The sequence below is a fragment of the Saccopteryx leptura genome, chromosome 11, assembly GCF_036850995.1.
Source record: "Saccopteryx leptura isolate mSacLep1 chromosome 11, mSacLep1_pri_phased_curated, whole genome shotgun sequence".
NCBI classification, from domain to species: domain Eukaryota; kingdom Metazoa; phylum Chordata; class Mammalia; order Chiroptera; family Emballonuridae; genus Saccopteryx; species Saccopteryx leptura.
The window spans coordinates 34,668,800-34,690,758 of NC_089513.1; the positions used below are offsets into that span (position 1 = coordinate 34,668,800).

The 21,959-nt window shown below is 35.7% G+C and overlaps 1 protein-coding gene across 1 annotated transcript in view; it reads left to right on the forward strand.

Annotated features, from left to right (window-relative positions):
* Nucleotides 1-21,959, forward strand: part of CCDC178 (coiled-coil domain containing 178) — a 408,692-nt gene that overhangs the window by 205,233 nt on the left and 181,500 nt on the right. The gene's annotated exons all lie outside the window — the stretch shown is intronic.

Consider the following 21,959-nt stretch of genomic DNA (forward strand, 5'->3'; position numbering starts at 1 on the left):
GACATGTCTCCTCATAGTACTGTATTCAACCTAGTTACATTTGTTCCACACCACAGTTGGCTGGGGCAGCAAGTGGTGTAGTTCTCTGGCTTCTCAGCTCTACCCAGGCATCCCCCAAGGAGGTAGGTCAGAATCTACATTGAACTTGCTCTCCAGCATGATAGCCAAGGATCAGATTTTCCCCTGCCTCATGATGAGTTTTCTGAGTATGTATGGGTCTTTTTGCTAGATATCTTTTTGGATCATTATAAATACTGATAAATGAATTCTGAAAAGACCCTCAACTTTTTCATGAAACAGGCAACTAAAATCAGTTTTATTTGATCACAAATCTACCTCTGTGGATGAAAGTCAAGGTATTTTGCTAGAAGAGGGATGTAGAGAGCTAGTAGGACAAACCAACAGCCAATCTATCACACATGGTACATGTTATGATTAGTCTTCTACTCTTCACATTAGCAAGCTGGATAAGATCTTCAAATATGGTCAAACTTAAGCAAATTAAAAAAATAAATCAAGAAAAGTTCAAAACAGGTTTATTGATAGCTTTGGTGAGATTGCCCAAGCAATCAAAGATAGGCACATCCAAAATATAGCATATAACTGAGAAATGAATGGTGTGCCATTAAAGAAAATAGGATAGGTCATGTCATCACTTTGTGACTTTTATTTTCTTATTTTAATTGTATATATTTCTATGTAATTGTACATAATTCTAGGATGAAAGTTGTTGCATCAGCAAAATCTGTGGAAGAAATTTTAATGTCAACTGCTAGATTAGATAGATTTTGATATGCTTCTGCATGATATTTAATTGATATTTTTTACATTATTTTAAAATATTGAAAGTATTTTATGTATGCCATGAAATTGGTCCTACTAAGCTTTACATATTTATTTACCAAGACCACTGCGTTTTTAAAATGAAAGTAAAAAGTTGAACTTCATCATTGCCTATATAAATTGTCCCTTCTAGGTTTGACTTTTGCTACAGCAATAAATCTAAGGGACTGTTTTCATTATCAGTTATGGAAATTAATAGATATTCAACTACACTGCCCTCTATCATAGGTTTAATTTATATTTTTATATTACGTAGGCAAAGGTTATCACTTCAATGTTCAGCATTCTAGAGCAGCGGTTGAGAACAGCTGTTCTAGAGGAAATTGATAAATATTCTAATAAAAGTGCATTTTAATTTTATTTTTTCTGAAATTTCTCTATATTTAAAAAATATTTTGGTTTAATGGAATAAAGCTCAGTGTTGAATCTCATGAAATACTGGATTAGGACTCTACAAATTATGAACTGAAAATTTTTTTTTTAATTTATTTATTTTATTTATTTATTTATTTTACAGAGACAGAGCAAGAGTCAGAGAGAGGGATAGATAGGGACAGACAGACAGGAACAGAGAGATGAGAAGCATCAATCATCAGTTTTTCATTGGGGCACTTTAGTTGTTCATTGATTGCTTTCTCATATGTGCCTTGACCGTGGGCCTTCAGCAGACCGAGTAAACCCTTGCTCGAGCCAGTGACCTTGGGTCCAAGCTCGCGAGCTTTGCTCAAACCAGATGAGCCCGTGCTCAAGCTGGTGACCTTGGGGTCTCAAACCTGGGTCCTCCGCATCCCAGTCCTACGCTCTATCCACTGCACCACCACCTAGTCAGGCATATCTTTTATTTTTAAAAATTAGCACTTGCTCTTTGGCTTGGTACCAAGATTTTATTGGTCTGACCATGCTAGATCTTCTCTCTTGCTAATTAGAAGAGAAACAGGTGTGAAAACTCAATGTTTCACATGTATACTGTATTAAGAACAAGTTTTTATCCTGAGCATTAGCATAGAGTCTGACACTTACCAGCTGCTTAATGAATATTAGAAGAAGGATTAAAGAGAGAGGGAAGGGAGGGAAGAAGGAAGGAGGGAGGGAGGAATGGAGGGAGGAAAAAGCAGGAGGGAGTAGACAAAGGGAATGTTTTAGTTGTTTCTAATACAGTATGCAAAAACATAAATCTTGTTTTGAAGTCAGTGGTAATTATCTTATGGTCAGCTTTGAAAAAGGTAACCATTATATATATATGGATAGAATAAATTACATGTTTCACTAGCTAGTAGCTAATACTTTGTAGCTACCATCAACATTTTTCAATCATATTTAAATGTTCTGATCGTTATTAGAAAATTTCTCAAAACATTTAAGATAATTAAGCATGCAGACTTGCAATTACTGTTTTAAAAACTGCCATTTGTAAATAGGAACATGTTTAGACAGGTCTGAGATCTAAGCAGATGTTGGACACAATCTCTTGGTAAAGCCCTTTTTTCAATTATCCTACCTCTGTACTGTTAGCTTTCATGCACCGTACAAAAGGAACTCAAGTCTTTTAGAAATATTTTCCTAAAACTATATATATATGTGTCGATTTTAAATAAAAAGAAAAGGTAGATGTACATACTCTAAGAAAACTATTCCTACAGACCTATAATTATTGTAAAATCCTTACTTATAAATGATCTTTTAGATGCAAACTTCAATCCATGAGTTTTTATCATTTTGTATATATTCTTTAATTTTTTTCTCTTCTTTTGCAATTGTATGCAGAGTTGGCTGACTCAAGTATAACAAGCATCTAATGCAGCAGTTCTCAACCTGTGGGTTGTGACCTCACCGGGGGTCGAACGACCAAAACACAGGGGTCGCCGGGGTCACGACCCACAGGTTGAGAACCGCTGATCTAATGGAAGCAAAGTCATCACCATTTCAGCACCATAAATGATTTTTATTTTTCTTGCATCATATGACCTATACTTTCTCAGAAATGTATCTCAATATTTTGAAGCTGTTGAGATAGCTTATAGCTCTACTTATTTTTAAGTAGTATTGAATTATTAGCTTTTGAGAATTATAAGAAGACATCTCAATTTGAGATAATTAAGGATGTAGACCTTTAATCATTGTTCTAAAACTTGCAATTCATATGTAGACACATATTGAAATAGACCCCAAGTAGTGTAGCTTCTCAGACCCTGGGGAACAGTGGGCCTAAGAAATGATAGGAAGCTAGAGAGCTCAGGAGCAAGTTGCACATGTTATTAATAATCTCTTTGATCACTGAAACACCTACAATTTGTAAAATAATAACATACCCAGATGCTTGTTGTGAAATTTATTTTTTTTTGGTATTTTTCTGAAGCTGGAAACGGGGACAGACAGACAGACTCCCGCATGCGCCCCACCGGGATCCACCTGGTATGCCCACAAGGGGGCGATGCTCTGCGCCTCCGGGGTGTCGCTCTGTTGCGACCAGAGGAACTCCAGCGCCTGGGGCAGAGGCCAAGGAGCCATCCCCAGTGCCCGGGCCATCCTTGCTCCAATGGAGCCTCGCTGCGGGAGGGGAAGAGAGAGACAGAGAGGAAGGAGAGGGGGAGGGGTAGAGAAGCAGATGGGTGCTTCTCCTGTGTGCCCTGGCTGGGAATCGAACCTGGGACTTCTGCACGCCAGGCCGACACTCTACCACTGAGCCAACCAGCCCGGGCTGTGAAAATTTATTGATTTAAAAAACATATTTATTTTATTAAAAAAGACAGAACAGACCCTAAGAGATAGTAGTGTTTATAAGTCAGAAAAGCTATTACCTTTCTATAAAATCTAGAAAGAACTAAGATTTAGTGGTAATCAACTTACCCATTTTCTTTTTTTTTCTATTTCTTTTTTTAAATTAATTTTACTAGGGTGACATCAATAAATCAGGGTACATATGTTAAAAAAAAAAAACATGTCCTGGTTATCTTGTCAATCAGTTATGTTGCATACCGATCACCCAAAGTCAGATTGTCCTCCGTCACCATCTATCTAGTTTTCTTTGTGCCCCTCCCCCTTCCCCTTTTCCTCTCCCCCCCCCCCGAAACCACCACATTCTTATCAATGTCTCTTAGTCTCATTTTTATGTCCCACCTACATATTGAATAATACAGTTCTTGTTTTTTTCTGAATTACTTATTTCACTCAGTATAATGTTATCAAGATCCCACCATTTTGCTGTAAATGATCCGATGTCATCATTTCTTATGGCTGAGTAGTATTCCATAGTGTATATGTGCCACATCTTCTTTATCCAGTCTTCTATTGAAGGACTTTCTGGTTGTTTCCATGTCTTGGCCACTGTGAACAATGCTGCAATGAACATGGGGCTGCATGTGTCTTTACGTATCAATGTTTCTGAGTTATTGGGGTATATACCCAGTAGAGGGATTGCTGGGTCATAAGGTAGATCTATTTTCAGTTTTTTGAGGAACCACCATACTTTCTTCCATAATGGCTGTACTACTTTACATTCCCACCAACAGTGAATGAGGGTTCCTTTTTCTCCACAGCCTCTCCAGCATTTGCTATTACCTGTCTTGTTAATAATAGCTAATCTAACAGGTGTGAGGTGGTATCTCATTGCAGTTTTGATTTACATTTCTCTAATAACTAATGAAGATGAACATCTTTTCATATATCTGTTGGCCATTTGTATTTCTTCCTGGAAGAAGTGTCTATTCATGTCCTGTTCCCATTTTTTAATTGGATTGTTTGTTTGTTTGTTGAGTTTTATGAGTTCTTTGTATATTTTGGATATTAGGCCCTTATCTGAGCTGTTGTTTGAAAATATCATTTCCCATTTAGTTGGCTGTCTGTTTATTTTGTTGTCAGTTTCTCTTGCTGAGCAAAAACTTCTTAGTCTGATGTAGTCCCATTCATTTATTTTTGTCTTCACTTCCCTTGCCTTTGGAGTCAAATTCATAAAATGCTCTTTAAAACCAAGATTCATGAGTTTAGAAGCTATGTCTTCTTCTATGTACTTTATTGTTTCAGGGCTTATATTTAGATCTTTGATCCATTTTGAATTAGTTTTATTACAAGGGGACAAACTGGAGTCGAGTTTCATTCTTCTGCATGTGGCTTTCCAGATTTCCCAGCACCATTTGTTGAAGAGGCTTTTTTTTCTCCATTGTGTGTTCTTGGCCCCTTTATCAAAAATTATTTGACCATATATATGTGGTTTTATTTCTGGACATTCTATTCTGTTCCATTGGTCTGAGTGTCTATTTTTCTGCCAATACTATGATGTTTTGATTGTCGTGGCTCTATAATATAGTTTAAAGTCAGGTATTGTAATGCCCCCAGCTTCATTCTTTTTCTTTAGGATTGCTTTGGCTATTCAGAGTTTTTTATAGTTTCATATAAATCTGATGATTTTTTTGTTCCATTTCTTTAAAAAATGTCATTGGAATTTTGATGGGAACTGCATTAAATTTGTATATTGCTTTGGGTAATATGGCCACCGTGATTATATTTATTCTTCCTATCCAAGAACAAGGAATATTCTTCCATCTCATTGTATCTTTTTTGATTTCCCTTAACAATGGTTTGTAGTTTTCATTATATAAGTCCTTTACATTCTTTGTTATGTTTATTCCTAGGTATTTTTTTGTTGTTGTTGCAATCGTGAAGGGGATTATTTTTTTGAGTTCGTTCTCAATTGTTTCATTGTTGGCATATAGAAAGACGATGGACTTTTGTATGTTAATTTTGTATCCTGCGACCTTACTGTATTTGCTTATTGTTTGTAGTAGTCTTTTTGTAGATTCTTTGAGGTTTTCGATGTATAGGATCATATCTGCAAAAGTGATACCTTTACTTCTTCTTTTCTGATATGGATGCCTTTTATATCTTTGTCTTGTCTGATTGCTCTGGCTAGAACCTCTAGTACCACATTAAATAAGAGTGGGGAGAGTGGACAACCCTGTCTTGTTCCTGATTTAAGGGGGAAAGCCTTCAGTTTTGTGCCATTTAATATGATGTTAGCTGATGGTTTATCATATATGGCCTTTATCATGTTGAGATATTTTCCTTCTATACCCATTTTGTTGAGAGTCTTAAACATAAAATTGTGTTGTATTTTATTGAATGCCTTTTCTGCATCTATTGATAAGATCATGTGGTTTTTGTTCTTTGTTTTGTTGATATGGTGTATTACGCTAACCGTTTTACGTATGTTGAACCATCCTTGAGATTCTAGAATGAATCCCACTTTATCATGATGTATTATTTTTTTAATATGCTGTTCTATTTGATTTGCTAGTATTTTGTTTAGTATTTTAGCATCTGTATTCATTAGAAATATTGGTCTGTAGTTTTCTTTTTTTGTGCTGTCCTTGCCTGGTTTTGGTATGAGGGTTATGTTGGCCTCATAAAATGTGTTTGGAAGTATTGCTTCTTCTTAAATTTTTTGGTAAACTTTGAGTAGAATAGGAACCAAGTCTTCTTTGAATGTTTGATAGAATTCACTAGTACAGCCGTCTGGCCCTGGACTTTTATTTTTGGGGAAGTTTTTAATAGTTTTTTCTATTTCTTTCCTACTAATTGGTCTGTTTAGGCTTTCTGCTTCTTCTTGACTCAGTCTAGGAAGGTCGTATTGTTCTAGGAATTGATCCATTTCTTCTAGGTTGTTGAATTTAGTGGCATAACGTTTTTCATAGTATTCTACAATAGTTCTTTGTATAGCTATGATGTCCGTTATGATTTCTCCTCTTTCATTTTGGATTTTGTTTATATGAGTTCTTTCTCTTTTTTCCTTGGTAAGTCTTGCCAAGGGTTTGTCACTTTTGTTGATCTTTTCAAAGAACCAGGTCCTTTTTCTATTAATTTTTTCTATAGTTTTACTGTTCTCTATTTCATTTATTTATGCTCTGATTTTTATTATCCCCTTTCTTCGGCTGGTTTTGGGTTGTCTTTGTTCTTCTTTTTCCAGTTCCTTAAAGTGTGAAGTTAAGTGGTTCACTTGGGCTCTCTCTTGTTTGTTCACATAGACCTGAAGTGATAGGAACTTTCCTCTTATCACTGCTTTTGCTGCATCCCATAGATTCTGATATGTCGTATTGTCATTTTCATTTGTCTGTATATATCTTTTGATCTCTGCACTTATTTCTTCTTTGACCCATTCATTTTTTAAAAGTATGTTGTTTAGTTTCCACATTTTTGTGGGTTTTTTTTCTTCTTTTTTGCAGTTGAATTCTAGCTTCAAGGCTTTATGATCAGAAAAAATGCTTGGTACAACTTTGATTTTTCTGAATTTGCTGATGTTGTTTTTGTGGCCCAACATATGGTCAATTCTTGAGAATGATTCATGTACACTTGAGAAAAATGTATACTCTGTCACTTTGGGATGAAATGTCCTGTAGATGTCTATCATATCCAGGTGCTCTAGTGTTTTTTTTAAAGCCAATATATCTTTATTGATTCTCTTTTTCAATGACCGATCTAGAGCCATCAGCAGTGTATTGAGGTCTCCAAGTATGATTGTATTTTTGTCAGTTTTTGTTTTAAGGTAAAAAAATAGCTGTCTTATATATTTTGGTGCTCCTTGGTTTGGTGCATATATATTAAGAATTGTTATGTCTTCTTGATTCAGTGCCCCCTTAGCCATTATGAAATGGCCATTTGAGTACTTTTGCTGTCTTGTAGTCAGTATTATCAGATATGAGTATTGCTATGCCTACTTTTTTTTGGATGTTATTTGCTTGGAGTATTGTTTTCCAGCCTTTCACTTTGAATTTGTTTTTTTTCTTGTTGCTTAGATGAGTTTCTTATAGGCAGCATACAGTTGAATTTACTTTCTTAATCCATTCTGCTACTCTGTGCCTTTTTATTGGTGAGTTTAATCCATTTACATTTAGTGTAATTATTGACACTTGTGAGTTTCCTATTGCCATTTTATACATTGCTTTCTGTTAGTTTTGTGTCTTGTTTGATTCTTCTCTTTCATTTTTCTATCTTTTGTTTTTGTTTGGTTGCATTCCATACATCTTTCCTCTGTTGCTATCTTTTTTAAATCATGTGCTTCTGTGGTGGATTTTTTAATGGTGGTTACCATTAAGTAATGAAAAGTGTTCCTACCCTATTCGTTGTAGTGCATGCACTATCTTTTGAGTACTTTTGCTCTCCATCTTCCTTTTCTACTGTTAATCTCTGACCTCTCCTCCCCCCATTTTTTTTCTGTTCTTGTCACAGTTAAATTTGGTTTTATTGTCTTCTTGGTGGAGCTTTTACTTGTGGTTTTGTTTTGTTTTGTTCTTTTTATCTGGTTGGAAAACCCCCTTTAGTAATTCCTGGAGTGAGGGTTTTCTGATGATAAATTCCATCATCTTTTCTGTATCTGTGTTTTTATTTCTCCTTCGTATTTGAAGGACAGCTTTGATGGGTATAGTATTCATAGCTGAAAGTTTCTCTCTCTCAGGACTTTAAATATTGGGGTCCACTCTCTTTTAGCTTCTAGCATTTCTGTTGAGAAATCTGATGATAATCTAATGGGCCTTCCTTTTTATATTTTATTCTTCTTTTCCCTGACTGCCTTGAGAATTTTTCTTTGTCATTGGTTTGTGCCAATTTCATTATGATGTGCCTTGGAGTAGGTTTGTTGGGGTTAATAAAACTCGGTGTTCTCTTTGCTTCTTGAATTTGAGGCTTTAATTTTTTCCACAGGCTTGGGAAGTTCTCATCTATTATTTGTTTGAATATGTTCTCCATTCCATTTTCTCTCCTCTCTCTGATATACCTATTATTTTTATGTTATTTTTTTTGATGGAGTCAGACAATTCCTGTAGGGCTTTCTCATTTTTTTTTTTAAATTTTTGAGTCTCTTTCTTCTTCTCTCTGTTGTACCTGAAGTTGCTTGTCTTCTATTTCACTAATCCTACCTTCTATCTGGCTTGTTCTATTAGCTAAGCTTGTTACCTCATTTTTTAGCTCGTGAATTGAGTTTTTCATCTCTGTTTGATTTGTTTTTATAGTTTCAATTTCCTTGGTAATATATTCCTTGTGTTCATTGAGTTGTTTTCTGAGCTCCCTAAATTGCCTTTCTGTGTTTTCTTGTATATCTCTGAGTATTTTTAGCATTTCTATTTTCAAATCTCTGCCATTTAGCTCCAAGGTTTCCAATATATTAATTTTTTTCTCCATAGATTTTTCCTCATCTATCTGCTACCTCTCTGTCTTTTGTATCCATGATATTCAATTTCTTTTTCTTTAATGGCATCTGAGGGTGGTTTTGTTGATAGTATTAATGAGAATTAATAAAGAATAAAAAGTTAAAAAAAATTATTATCCCCCCCTTTTTTTTTTCTTCTCCTCTCCTCTCCCTTCCTTCTTGAGAAAATCTTGTGGTGAACTGTGAATTATATTGTGCTAAATAGAGCAAAAACTACCTATAATGTAGGGCCTGAGTTGAAGAGAAGTGATTAAGGGGCAAAAAAGGGGGTATGGACCCACAAAATGCAAAAAAGAAAAAAATTTGGGTCAAGAATAAAATGATTTGCTTTTTGGTGATGGTTGACTAAGAGATATGATGAGAGGAATAAGAGGGAAAGAGGAAAAAGGGGGAAAAATTATAAAATTACTATTGTATTTAGTGGAGCAAGAACTAAATAAAATGGAGAGCCAGGGTTGGGAGCACTGCTAGTGAGTTAAAAGAGCGAAGTAAAAAAACCCCAAAGCGCCACAAAGATACATTTGAGTCCCAGATAGAGTAATTTGTTTGTGATTGAGGATTGAATGAGAGGAAAAGTAAAGGAGAAAAGAAGAAACTAATATAAAGGGAGAAAAAAAAACAAAAGAGGAAAACACAAAAAGAAGAAAAAAAAATAAAAGGAGAGAGAGAGAGAGTTACGAATTTTGGAGTGCAACCTTCATAGAGAGAAAGGAAGAAGAAAGAAAAGATAATGGGAGATGTAACACTATAGGTAGTGTAGTTCAAGGAGAGGAGAGAGTAAGACCAGCAGAGAATTAAACAACCAAATTGGAAGAGGAAGAAAATAATCAAGACAAGAAGATAAGAGAAACAAACTAACAAATATAATAAAATGGAATAGGTTATAAAGTCTGTGGATTATTCTTGATTTTGAGAGGTTATCTTCTTGCTTTTTCTTTTCTCTCCCTGTTCCTGCTCGGTGACTCTGCACCCCAGGTTCTGCCCCTGTGGCACGCTTAGGTAGCAGTTTGCAGTTGATAAGTCTCTATGGCGATGTCATATATTGGTCTTCAGTCTGGTTGGCAGTCGAGGCTCATTAGCATTTGCAGGCTCTGCCAATGAGAGACTCTGTGTTCCCGGAGCCTCTCTCCTAGACTTTCCTTCCTGAATTAGTAGCCTGATGATCCAGCTATGGGGTTTCTGCTGCCTCTGCCTAGAGAGTAAGAGGCTCAAAGAGCTGGCAAATCCACACTTTATTCCCACTCAGCGCAGGGTTCTGGGTAAGGCTCAATCAGTCAGAGCCGCTAGTATAATCATGCGGGCCTTCGGCCCACAACAAAGACCTCTGACTCTGCCCCTCTGTCCAGGAACACGAGCATCCACTCCCAGGGGAATCTCTTGCCCACTATCTGCGCTCGCCAACCAGGATATCCGGCCAGCCACCTCTCACTTCTGGTGAGGTGCCCCGTCCACACAGAAAAGTTCCAGTGTAGGGAATTTTGCTCCCATTCACTCCCCACATGCTGCTTTTCAGGGCACAGGGGTGACCCCTAGACTCCGGTTTCGGCCCACAGAAAGGCCTCTGACCCTGCCCCTCTGTCCGGTAACACGGGCGCCCACTCCCAGGGCTCTAGGAGGAATCTCTCGCCCACTCTCTGTGCTCGCCGACCAGGAGATGGGGGTGAATGGCTGTCCCAAGTGCCTTTCTTTGTCTGGATTTGGCATGAGCATTAGCTTGTGTTGACTGGGTTGCCACAAGCACAGTTTTTCCTCGGCTTGGATGTCCATGCCACAGCCTAGTTCGAACATTTGTGCTGCAGTCTGGTTCTATTCACACCCTATGCCCGCCTTAGTTCCTATACTCTCAATTCCCAGTGAAAGCAGCCCTTATTTAGGTTAGTGAGGAAGGCGGAGTGTTTCTTCCTCCTTATTTCCTTCGGGATTGATTATATATTTAGTCAGTTTTTTGCTCAGTCATTCCTTCGCATTTAGTGTGGAACTTCTGGAGGCTCCAAGTTTAGATTTTTCTGTCTCTGGTTGAAGATCTTGTTGAATTTGGGGGGAGATTTATCGGTATCGCTCCTTACAGCACCATTTCTCTCTCCCCATTTTCTCTTAAACCTAGCTTCACTCCTCAGCTCAAACTAGAATCAGAAAAAAATATAAACTTTCTTAAAAATTTTATTAAAGGTTAATAGTTTTGCATATATTTGATTCTATGATGACATACAAATTCATCATATCAGAATTTAAAATATTTTTCTGCTTTCTTAACCAATCTTCACAGGTATTTTCAATGACATTTCAGCATTTCACATGAAATCATATCTAGGCTCTTCTCTCTGAATTCTCTATAGTAACAAAATTCCTTTCTTCTCAGTGCTTTTGAGATTTATTCATGTAACTCCCATTAGAGTTAATTGGAGTTACTAACATAAATTCCACTTGCTCCAAAGAAAGAATTGGTTTCTTTAATGTTGTTTTTATTTTTTTAATAAGGTTAGATTTAAAACAGAATCTTGTATCCAATTGTATCTTTTTCTTTGGAAAATTAAATATGCCTTTAACAATTTTTAGGGTTAGGGCAGTAAAATCTGTTGCAAAATTTTCTTTTTTATTTTAATTCTACTACATTATTATATCATCATTACAAATTACAACTGGTAATGAAATAAATAGGACATTGAACTATAAAATCATTTTTCTAGCAAGCCACCACTGTTTACATACTATTCATAGTTTTGTTTGTGGAATTACTCTGTTAATGGTATATTATTAACATTATTTAGAAAAATTGTGTTTGCTGCTCCTAACAATAAAGAGAAATAAATAGATACTATTTATGAAAGGGAAAATACAGTTTTTAAACTGAAGGAAAAGCTCACAATTTTTTTAATGAATGCTGCTTTTAAATAAATAAATTACTGATCCTTTTCATTATCTTTTCATATGTTATATTAATATATAATAGGCATTTTAACTATGGATAATTTTACATGTGAAGATAGTCTTGAATTGTTTCAAGTATTTGAAACCATTTTAAGTACTTGATATGTTTAATCTATCAAAGGAAAGGACACCTTAAGAAATATATGCTTTTCAATTTTATTTATTTTTTTAAATTTTTTTAATTATATTTATTCATTTTTAGAGAGGAGAGAGAGAGACAAAGAGAGAGAGAGAGGAGAGAGAGACAGAAAAAGAGAAGGGGGCAGGAGCTAGAAGCATCAACTCCCATATGTGCCTTGACCAGGCAAGCCCAGGGTTTCGAACTGGCAACCTCAGCATTTCCAGGTCTTTCAATTTTAAAAAGGGCTAATTAATAAAAAAAAATAATGCTTTTAACAGTGTATCCTCTCCCCCAGATTATAGAAAGACATTCCATTCCTTTGTCAAACACATTTCTTGAAAAGTTGTCTGAAACTCAAACATTTCAAATAGGATGTATAGTAAAATAATTTTACTTTAACTTTTCTGTCTTTTTTAGTTTTGAAGATGTTTTCACAGAAAACAGTTTATGTTTATTATTCTTGGATAATTTTGTTAGCCTATATTAGTGATGGGCAATCTTTTGAGCTTGGTGTGTCAAAATTCGCCAAAAAACCGAGCATAACTCAGGTGGTGTGTCACTTCAAGAAAAAAAAACCCATAATTTTGTGATATTTATATGTATAATTGTAATAACTGTATTTAATAAACCAAAAACTAATTATCTAACTTACTTGCTTAGTGACTTCTTTGTTCATCTGTCAGTTGGTTTCTTTTGTTGGTCTTGATATTATTTAACTTGTGTGGGGTGCCGTGAACTAAGATAAGTGAGGGAGAGGGGGAATTCTTTAACTAACCTGCCAATTAGTGACTTTTTTCTTGCTGAATTTCATTGGCTAAATCTTCAATTGAAGGTTGATGTTTTGTACACTTCAAGCCCAAGCAAGCACTACTAACTTCATCTGTCAATCTGTTTCTTTTGTTGGTTTTGATATTATTTAATGCTGAGAATAAGGTCTCACAAAAGTACATAGAGGGAAAAATTGTGAGTAGAGCCATTGCTATATTTTTCAGGGTGCTAAAAGTGTCTGGTAATAAGTTCTAGGCACTCCAAATTTCCTGTTCATAGTGGCACCCCTCTTGATTCTCCAACTGGCACCTTTCCAGATTCTCAAGCTTTGACCTCAAATCGACAAACACCTGAGCCCAGATGCTGTCTTGAAATTCTGCAAGTTGCATTTTATGTAAATTAAGATGGCTGTTGCTATTTCTAATGCTGGGAAACGGCACCCATACCATAGGCCAGGGGTCCCCAAACTACGGCCCGTGGGCCACATGCGGCCCACTGAGGTCATTTATCCGGCCCCCACCGCACTTCCGGAAGGGGCACCTCTTTCATTGGTGGTCAGTGAGAGGAGCATAGTTCCCATTGAAATACTGGTCAGTTTGTTGATTTAAATTTACTTGTTCTTTATTTTAAATGTTATATTTGTTCCCGTTTTGTTTTTTACTTTAAAATAAGATATGTGCAGTGTGCATAGGGATTTGTTCATAGTTTTTTTTATAGTCCGGCCCTCCAATGGTCTGAGGGACAGTGAACTGGCCCCCTGTGTAAAAAGTTTGGGGACCCCTGCCATAGGCCCTCACCTCTCCCAGTCTCCCCCTCACTTATCTCAGTAATGATGGTCAATTAGAAATCCACGACACCCCAGAACAGTAGATTGGATGATGGTTGCTGTGGTTATGTGGTTGCTGGTAATGGTGAGCACAGGCCCCCCAGAGATGCGTCCTCCACGGCATTCCACTGCTCCCTGCTCCACCAGCTGGAAGTGAGGTCAAAGATCCCCTAATGGCCTAACCAGAAGTCCCAGAACTAGACACTCTGTGCCGGAGGTCTGTAGGCCAAAATAACAGAACTCCGGCACAGAGCGTCTACACTACAGCAAATGTTTTATCCTCGGCTCCTGCACCTGGCCATGCAGGAGCCGAGGATGAAACGTCCTTCTCGGCATGCGGCCCCATACTTCTCTGGTATGTGGCCGCATGAGGCCGCGTGTCATCAAAAATGGCTACGCTTGTCAGTGCTGACACACGTGTCATAGGTTCACCATCATGGGCCTATGTGATAGTCAAGAATATACTTCTAATTAAAAATTTTCATGAAAATTAATATCCTATTTTAATTTTGAAATTTGTTTCATTGCTCTTAAATTTGTAATTTTCATAGTTTTTCTTAGACATAATTTTAATTCAATTCTTTCTTTTGATGGCTTCAAAACTAATAATGAACAATTCTTTTCCTTATGTGAAACAGACTCCTGCATGTGCCAAGACCAGGATTCACTTGGCAAACCCCCTATGGGGTGATGCTCTGTCCATTTGGAACTGTTGCTCCGTTGCTTGGTAACCAAGCTATTTCAGCACCTGAAGTAAGGCCATGGAGCCATCCTCAGTGCCTGGGGCCAACTTGTTCCATCTGAGCCATGGCTGTGGGATGGGAAGAGAGAGACAGAGAAGAGAGAGGAGGAGAGGTGGAGAAGCAGGTGGCCATTTTTTCTGTGTGCCCTGACTTGGAATTGAGCTGGAATATCCACACACCAGTCTGATGCTCTACTGCTGAACCAACTGGCCAGGGAAACCATCAAATAGTTTTAAGTAGAACATTTTTCGAGTTAGTGAAGTTATATTTGAAAGAAATTATGTTAATGCAATATAACTATACTGCATTATAGAAGAATGATTTAATATAAGAATAAAGTTGAGAGACCCAATAATCAATTGTTTGAAAGATCTTTATAGCCTGACCAGGCTGTGGCACAATGGGTAGAGTGTTGACCTGGGATGTTGAGGACTCAGTTTCGAAACCCCAAGGTCCCGGCTTGAATATGGGCTCACCAGCTTGAGCACAGTGTCTCCAGCTTGAGCATGGGATCATAGCTATGACCCCATGATTACTGGGTTGAGTCCAAAGGTTGCTGACTTGAGGAAGGGGGCCACTGGCTCAGCTGGAGCCCCGTAGTCAGGGCACATATGAGACAGCAACCAATGAACAGCTCCAAGTGCCGCAAGGAGTTCATGCATCTCATCTCTCTCCCTTCCTGTCTGTCCCTGTCTCATGCACATCTTTAAAAAAAAAAAGACCTTGATACTTTATAACTTTTTCTTGAATATTTTCAGATAAAAAATTAATCATTATGAATTCAATCATTAAAACTCCATTCAATAAAACATCAATGGGATAATTTGGAAATATGGCTTCCATTAGCCCAGAGCTCTGCACTCAACTTCTTACATAATGGATAAATTTTAAAGCAGAAATAAAACAACCAGCCTACTGCTGATGCATTCCTCATCTCAGCTAAATCAATGTTGAATACATAGTTAAATAAATTTAACTTCAAATTTTATGGTAGTCAGAGCAAAGAAAATTTTTGATGAATTGTATAATTATTTTTTGTCCAATGAAAAGCACAAAATTTGTCTAGAAAATGAATTAAAAGGGGAACAAAATATTAACCTACCCAGGGCACCCATGTGTTCAACCTGAAGCCATTAAGAAGATGTTAATATGTATCTTGGAAGTAGAATTAAAAAAAAATAATCTCGCTAAAGTATTTGCATTAATCCCAGCTGTGGTTATTAATTAACATGCTTACTTTATTAGTCTTAATTTTCTCATGGTCTATGTAAAGAGAATGCCTGTTGGAGCATTAAAATACCGTGGGTTAAAAATATGAGCTTTATAGCCAGATAGTCCTGGTTTTTAATTCTGATAATTTAATCCTAAGAAGTTGATTTGCTTTTCTAAGGCTCAGTTTCCTCATCAGTAATATATTGTATAACAACATCCCATATTCATGGATTTTTGTGAGGATTAAACTGTATGTATAATGATTTAGCACAGTGCCTATCATATAATAAGGTTGCAATAAAATGATGGCAATTTAAAAAATGTTTGCTTAAAACAAAAATCTGAAAAGCTTCATTTTCATAGTATTCTAAGAAATTTAAAATATTATAATGGCTAAAAGAGTATATTCTAAAAATTAAACTGTGTTATATTTTTATATTTTAAACTATTTAACCTCACCAACCTTATAAAGATTACTTTAACATTTTCTTTTAATCCATTAATCTTCATTCTTTAATAATAACTGTACATTAAAGTTTACAACTATCATAATACTTAAGTCTAAAAATAAATTTAGCTATGCTACTGAGTTAAATATGACACTGCTAAAAGAGTATTAAATATGAAATTATTTCTTTGTGAGTTCTCACATATTTTTTCCAGAATGTAAATTCTTCATGTACTTGCAAATAGCTAAAATGTCAAAATGGACATTATTATAAACTTATTTATATTTTAAAATATAAATATTTTATATTAGTGATTATTTTTATATTGCCTATAAAAATAATCACTAATACAAGGTATGAAATAATTAGCAGAAATTAATTGAAATTTCTGGAAAAAGACATTGAAATTTATTTTTTCAAGTCAGTTTTGGTTTTATCTTTAAAATGATAACAAACACCCATAAGAAAAATGCATTATAGTTCATATAACAATATATCTGCATTAAATCAGTATATAAGACAATAGATAAAATTGATAAAATGAAATCCAGATTCTTTACTATTTTATACTAAAACATTAGTATATGAAAATTTTCTAATGGGACCATATCCAAGTTGTAGCATTAACAGATGGGATCTTGTTGGGGTTCCACATTTTTAGTTATTTAGGACTTTAGCAAACAGTGATTTTATCCAGTATGTGATTGGAACAGATGTGATCTTATCAGGGTTCCACTTTTTTTCAGGGCATAAAATTGCCATGATTTGCTGTACAGTGCTGAAGTTTACTTTTTGTGGTTTTAGAACCAGAGTCCTTTTTAGCCAGAATTTGCCCTTGGGTTCTAAAACATCATAATAGGGAGTTAATGTTTTATTCTCTATTAATCCCATTAAATCCTTTTAATATTAGAGCATGTGTTGCTTTATAGCATTAACTAGTGTCTTGCACTCAACAGTATTTTCACAGTTTATGACACTGCTTAGGGCATTAACAAACAGCTGTTTGAATTAAATGAGCAGTTAAGGACCCTGTTCATTAACTCAAAAGTTTCATGTATTTTTAATTCCTTAAATCTAATGGTATCATCACCCTCCAAGAAATCTATCTTTGATTATAATTTGCTCTGGCCACCATTGGTTGTAGGAAAAGTATTATTGTTTTTGAATATGAATCATATCAGGGGTGGATTTCTCTAATGAATCTTAACTATCTCATAACAGTTTCATTCTTATGGGATATAAAACTTTAAAAGTTGTTTACGGCAGTTGTGTTAAGATTTCCTCCAATTTTGGTTACTGATGACTTCATTTAGCTAATGTAAAGAGGCAGTTGGAACAGAATTATTTGCATTTGAAATGGTGCAATCAGAGGTTTGTGACTGACTCATTTACAAAAAAAAAGAAAATTGTATTTGGACAGTGACAGATTATGTGATGCCATTCCTGGTGTGGAGCAAAACATTAGTCACTGATTGTCTCCATACAGAGGGATCATGGCTTCCAAGGCTTCATCTGAGACTATTTTCTTTTTTGATCACAATTATGGACATCTTGATTTAATAGTTTGAATCAAAGTAATTAAATAAAAAGGCAATTTTAAATTAATGTAGCTAGTATTCTAAATGAGGTAGATAGGATGCTTGATTCATTCCTATATACCTTGGTGCCGCTGGTGACACCCACCTAGTTCAGGGTCTTCTGTTCGGTAGTTGCTCAGTATTTGAGGGAGAAGATTGGATGCTTTCATTAAGAAGTATTTATTTTACTTGTTGGGTAAAACTCGTTGAGGTTTCCCACAAATTATTGTATAATTTGACTGTCAGTTCTTTAAATTTTCTCTCTTTGTGGATCTTTGATAGATGAATTCAGTTCATAGGTATTTAATAGCTAGTTAGAAGGCATTATAAAATTCTAAAGTGAAACATATGATTTTAGTATTTTAATAATATCTATTTTTTCTCAAATGTCAAGGATCAACAGTTGTAAAGACTAGATGAGATGTTGTGTGTAATCAATGAAAGGGATGGCGTATATTAATAAAAATGGTTTGCTAAGAGAAGCAGAACACTCCCTTTTGCTATTAATCATTAAAAACTAAATCCACATTTCTCTCACGTTAAGTATGAGATGGACTTAAGGAGAGCTGGATTCCAGAGCTGGCAGTGTTTTTCTAAAGCACTCTGAGTTGGCTTGGATTCATCATTTTTTTCATTCATGTTGGAAGTTGTAGTGTGCCTTTTTAAAAAGTTCTGTAATGGTCTCATTCTGCCTCTGGACATCTCTGTAGGCATTAGTTCCTTTTCTAAATGTCCTTTGTTCACTGCTTATGACTGAGGGCAGTTCAGATGACACCTAAAACAGATAGGGTGGTTTAGGAGGCATCCTCAACGACCTTGACTACTGAGTGTGCAGACCACATCAGAGATTGCATTTTTCTCTCTATGGTGAAAAACGCAAAGTAATCAGTTAAAAAATATCAAGCTATTAAGGACTTTAAGAATAAAATCTAAAAGTGTTTCTGAACTCTAACAGCATAAAGTTATCTAAACTAGAATCTCTAACACTGTTTAGATATGCTGCCATTCATAGTGTTGTCAGGAGATAGATCTCCACTGATATTTTAAGGAGTCCACAGAGAATCAATATATTCAGAAGAATGAATGTCCAGGATTATTATTTTTTAAATAACTTAAGTGAAAAATGTTAACATGTAGAGGTAAAAAAATCTAAAATTAAAATAACTTTATCATATGTACACATTAAATATTATACTAAATATATTATATTATACTATATTATACTAAATATATTATACCAAATATATAATATTATATTATACTAAATATATTAAATATATATACTAAATATTTTATATATATATATATGTATTTATATGTATATACAGTGCCTAGAAGGAGAGCTTATTTGTTGATATTCTGATTTTCTATCAGCCCAGCCTGGACTCCATTATCTTACTGCCACCTTCAGGCCACCATTATCATAAGTTTGGATGATGACATTAGCCTCCTAATTGGTTACTCCACCCATACTTGGAGCTGTTCTTTACAAAGCAGTCCACATTGAACTTGGTAAAAAATAACAACAACAACAAAAACTTCTCTCTCGACCGTCATTGATGAACTTATTTCAGTGGCTTTCTTGGGCTCCTGACAGCATGGAATCTAAAATTCCTAATGCGGCCTGTCTGACCCAGCCACTGTCTGCCTCCTCATCCATATCTTAGGCCATTATCCATCTAGTTCACTGGACCCCAGGTACATTGAGCTTCTTTCAGCTTCTCAGTTGTGTCGGTTTTCCCCACAGAGCATTTACACATGCCACTTTCTCTCCTGGGTACCTCCAGCCTCAGACCTCTGCTATAATGTTACATGCTCAGAGAAACTTTCTCAGTCTCTTGGTCTAAACTAAAACATGTCTCTTTTCAGGTTCCTGTCGCTCCTCCTACCTTCCTCCTAGCACTTATTGCAGTGCTGTCTCTGTAACTATTTGAGTAGTTCATTTTTATTACCTCCCCCACCCCATAAGAGGTAAGATCTATTTTCTTCACCACCACGTAACCAGCACCTAGGAGCCAGAGGAGCAGTCAATACATATTTTTAAATAAATGGATAAACGCTGCAATTTTTTTAACTTAGGGACATAAAAATCATTTCTAAGGAAATATTTTGCACCACTTAATTTTTTGATAAATGATCAGACACATATGGGGTAGTTTAGGAATTTTTTAAGATTGTAGTTAAGATTCTATTATAATTGTTAAACTATCCTTTAAAGTCAATTAAGTAGCTGATAATTGGTCTGTCTCCTGCTAGAAATGTAGTATTTATTTAAAAATGTACTTGAGTGGATCAGATGCTGTCTTAGTCTTTTTTTTTAATAATTTCCCTATAGGTTGTAACTCATAGTTTTATGCTGGTCTGAACTGCATTAGATTATGCATGATCCAGGACAAAATGAGAGATTTCAGTGATTCTGTAATTACAAATATAGAATGAGAAATTGAGGCCTGCCAACTTGGGAATTTAAACCTGGAAATAGATGCCCCTCATTGTACTAGGGATGGACAAGAATAAGGAAAAAAAATCCTGGCAACAGATGCCGAACATGCGCTTCAACACCAGCATCAGGCAATGGGTGCAGGTGTAAGAGGCCCAGGGAAGCTTATTACATGGAAGAGGATGTCAGAGATCTACATCTGACTTTAGCAGATCCTGAACACAGTGCAAATGCTCATGGATATTCTTTTTTATTGCTTTACCTGTTTGCATTAAGCTTTGAATACATAAACGTTTAGTGTACTATGTTGATATCTGATGATAAAATGGCAAATTCTGACAGCATTTGTAGAGAAAAGCAAATAAGAAAGGCCAATTGTGTTACCTACCACTTGAGAAAAAAATGTAATTTTGCAAGGGTTCTGAATTATCCATTCTTTCAGGAATAGCTTTCAGTGAATTACCACTTGAAAAAAGTTGAATTGAATGAAAGATACAATTTAGACATCTGAAATAAGAGAAGGAAAAGGGAAAAGCTATAAAGCAATTAGCCTAAAGTTAGTTATAATTACTCACAAATGTTCTTGAAAAACTAATGTTGGAAACCAGACAAAATAATTTGGGAGCCCTTTGGGGTGGTGCCAGCTATCTATCAACACCACAATAATAGGAAGTGTGAACACTCATCTTTCTGTTCCCTGTATCCCATTGGGCTTGTGGAAAGAGATCTCAATGGCCCCAGAGTCTGGACTTGCAGGTCCTGGGCTCTAGGGTTCAGCTGCAGCCATTAGACTGACATTTGTTATCAATGAGACGCTGCTGAACTGTTGTTCCAAGGCTGTTGCTGTAAAACCATAGTGCATTGTAGTTTGTTGGAGGTTAGTAGCACTTGTTAATTTGATCAAGGCTGAAGTTTACGGAGGATAAAGTAAACAATGCAAACTGCAGACACCATCAGTTTCCTATGGGCAGTGAAGTGTAGTCTGTTCCATTTACACTTCACAACAACATCTGATGGGCTTTGTCAGTGCTGCACAGAGTAATTAAACCTGAAATCAATAGCAGGCATTTGTCATGTTTACAGCCGCTCTTTCTGCTGGGTTAAACTCATCAGTTTAGTGCCGTTCTGTTTTACTGCAGAGACACGCTCCATTATTTCTTCAGGTACAGTTGAGATATTCAGTTACATGCCCAATAGTTTGAATACGACATTAAGATGAAAAGGGACAGGCAAATGGACAGTTTTTGTAATTAATTTGCTGATTTTCTTAACCAGTGTTGGATTTTCATTTTCTTCAACCTTTTTATGATACCCTTTGTGGCCTGAGATAATATATTCCCTTAGCTCCCAAACTGACAAAGTCTCATCTCAAATTTGATAGAATTTGACACCAACCATAACTATACACAAGGATTACTGACATGTTTTTATTTGAAGAGTGAAGAATGTCTAAGATTCAAAGTTGTTGCTTTATTTGAAGGAAAATGTTCTTTTCTATTTTTAATTAAGAATTTTTCAGTAATTTTCTTTTATGTCAGCTTTTAAAATCTCTAGCTTTCCAATTTTTGTACCTTTGGCTATTTTTTTTCTTTCTTAATCTTTTAAATGATATGGTCAGAACATGTTGGTTTGTACAGTGTTTGCAGTTAAATGGTAAATTTGAGTTTGACATACATATTTGAAGGAATCTGAAAAAACATGCCCTGTTAAGAGTATTTCAGTCACTTAATGAAGGTTCTTATAACCCACATTTTATACAAATAAATTTAAGTATCTTACCTCTTCATATAGCATTAAGGTCTTGGTATATTCAAGCAAATAAAATTCTTATAAGACTGATTCTTATTATAAGTTAGTT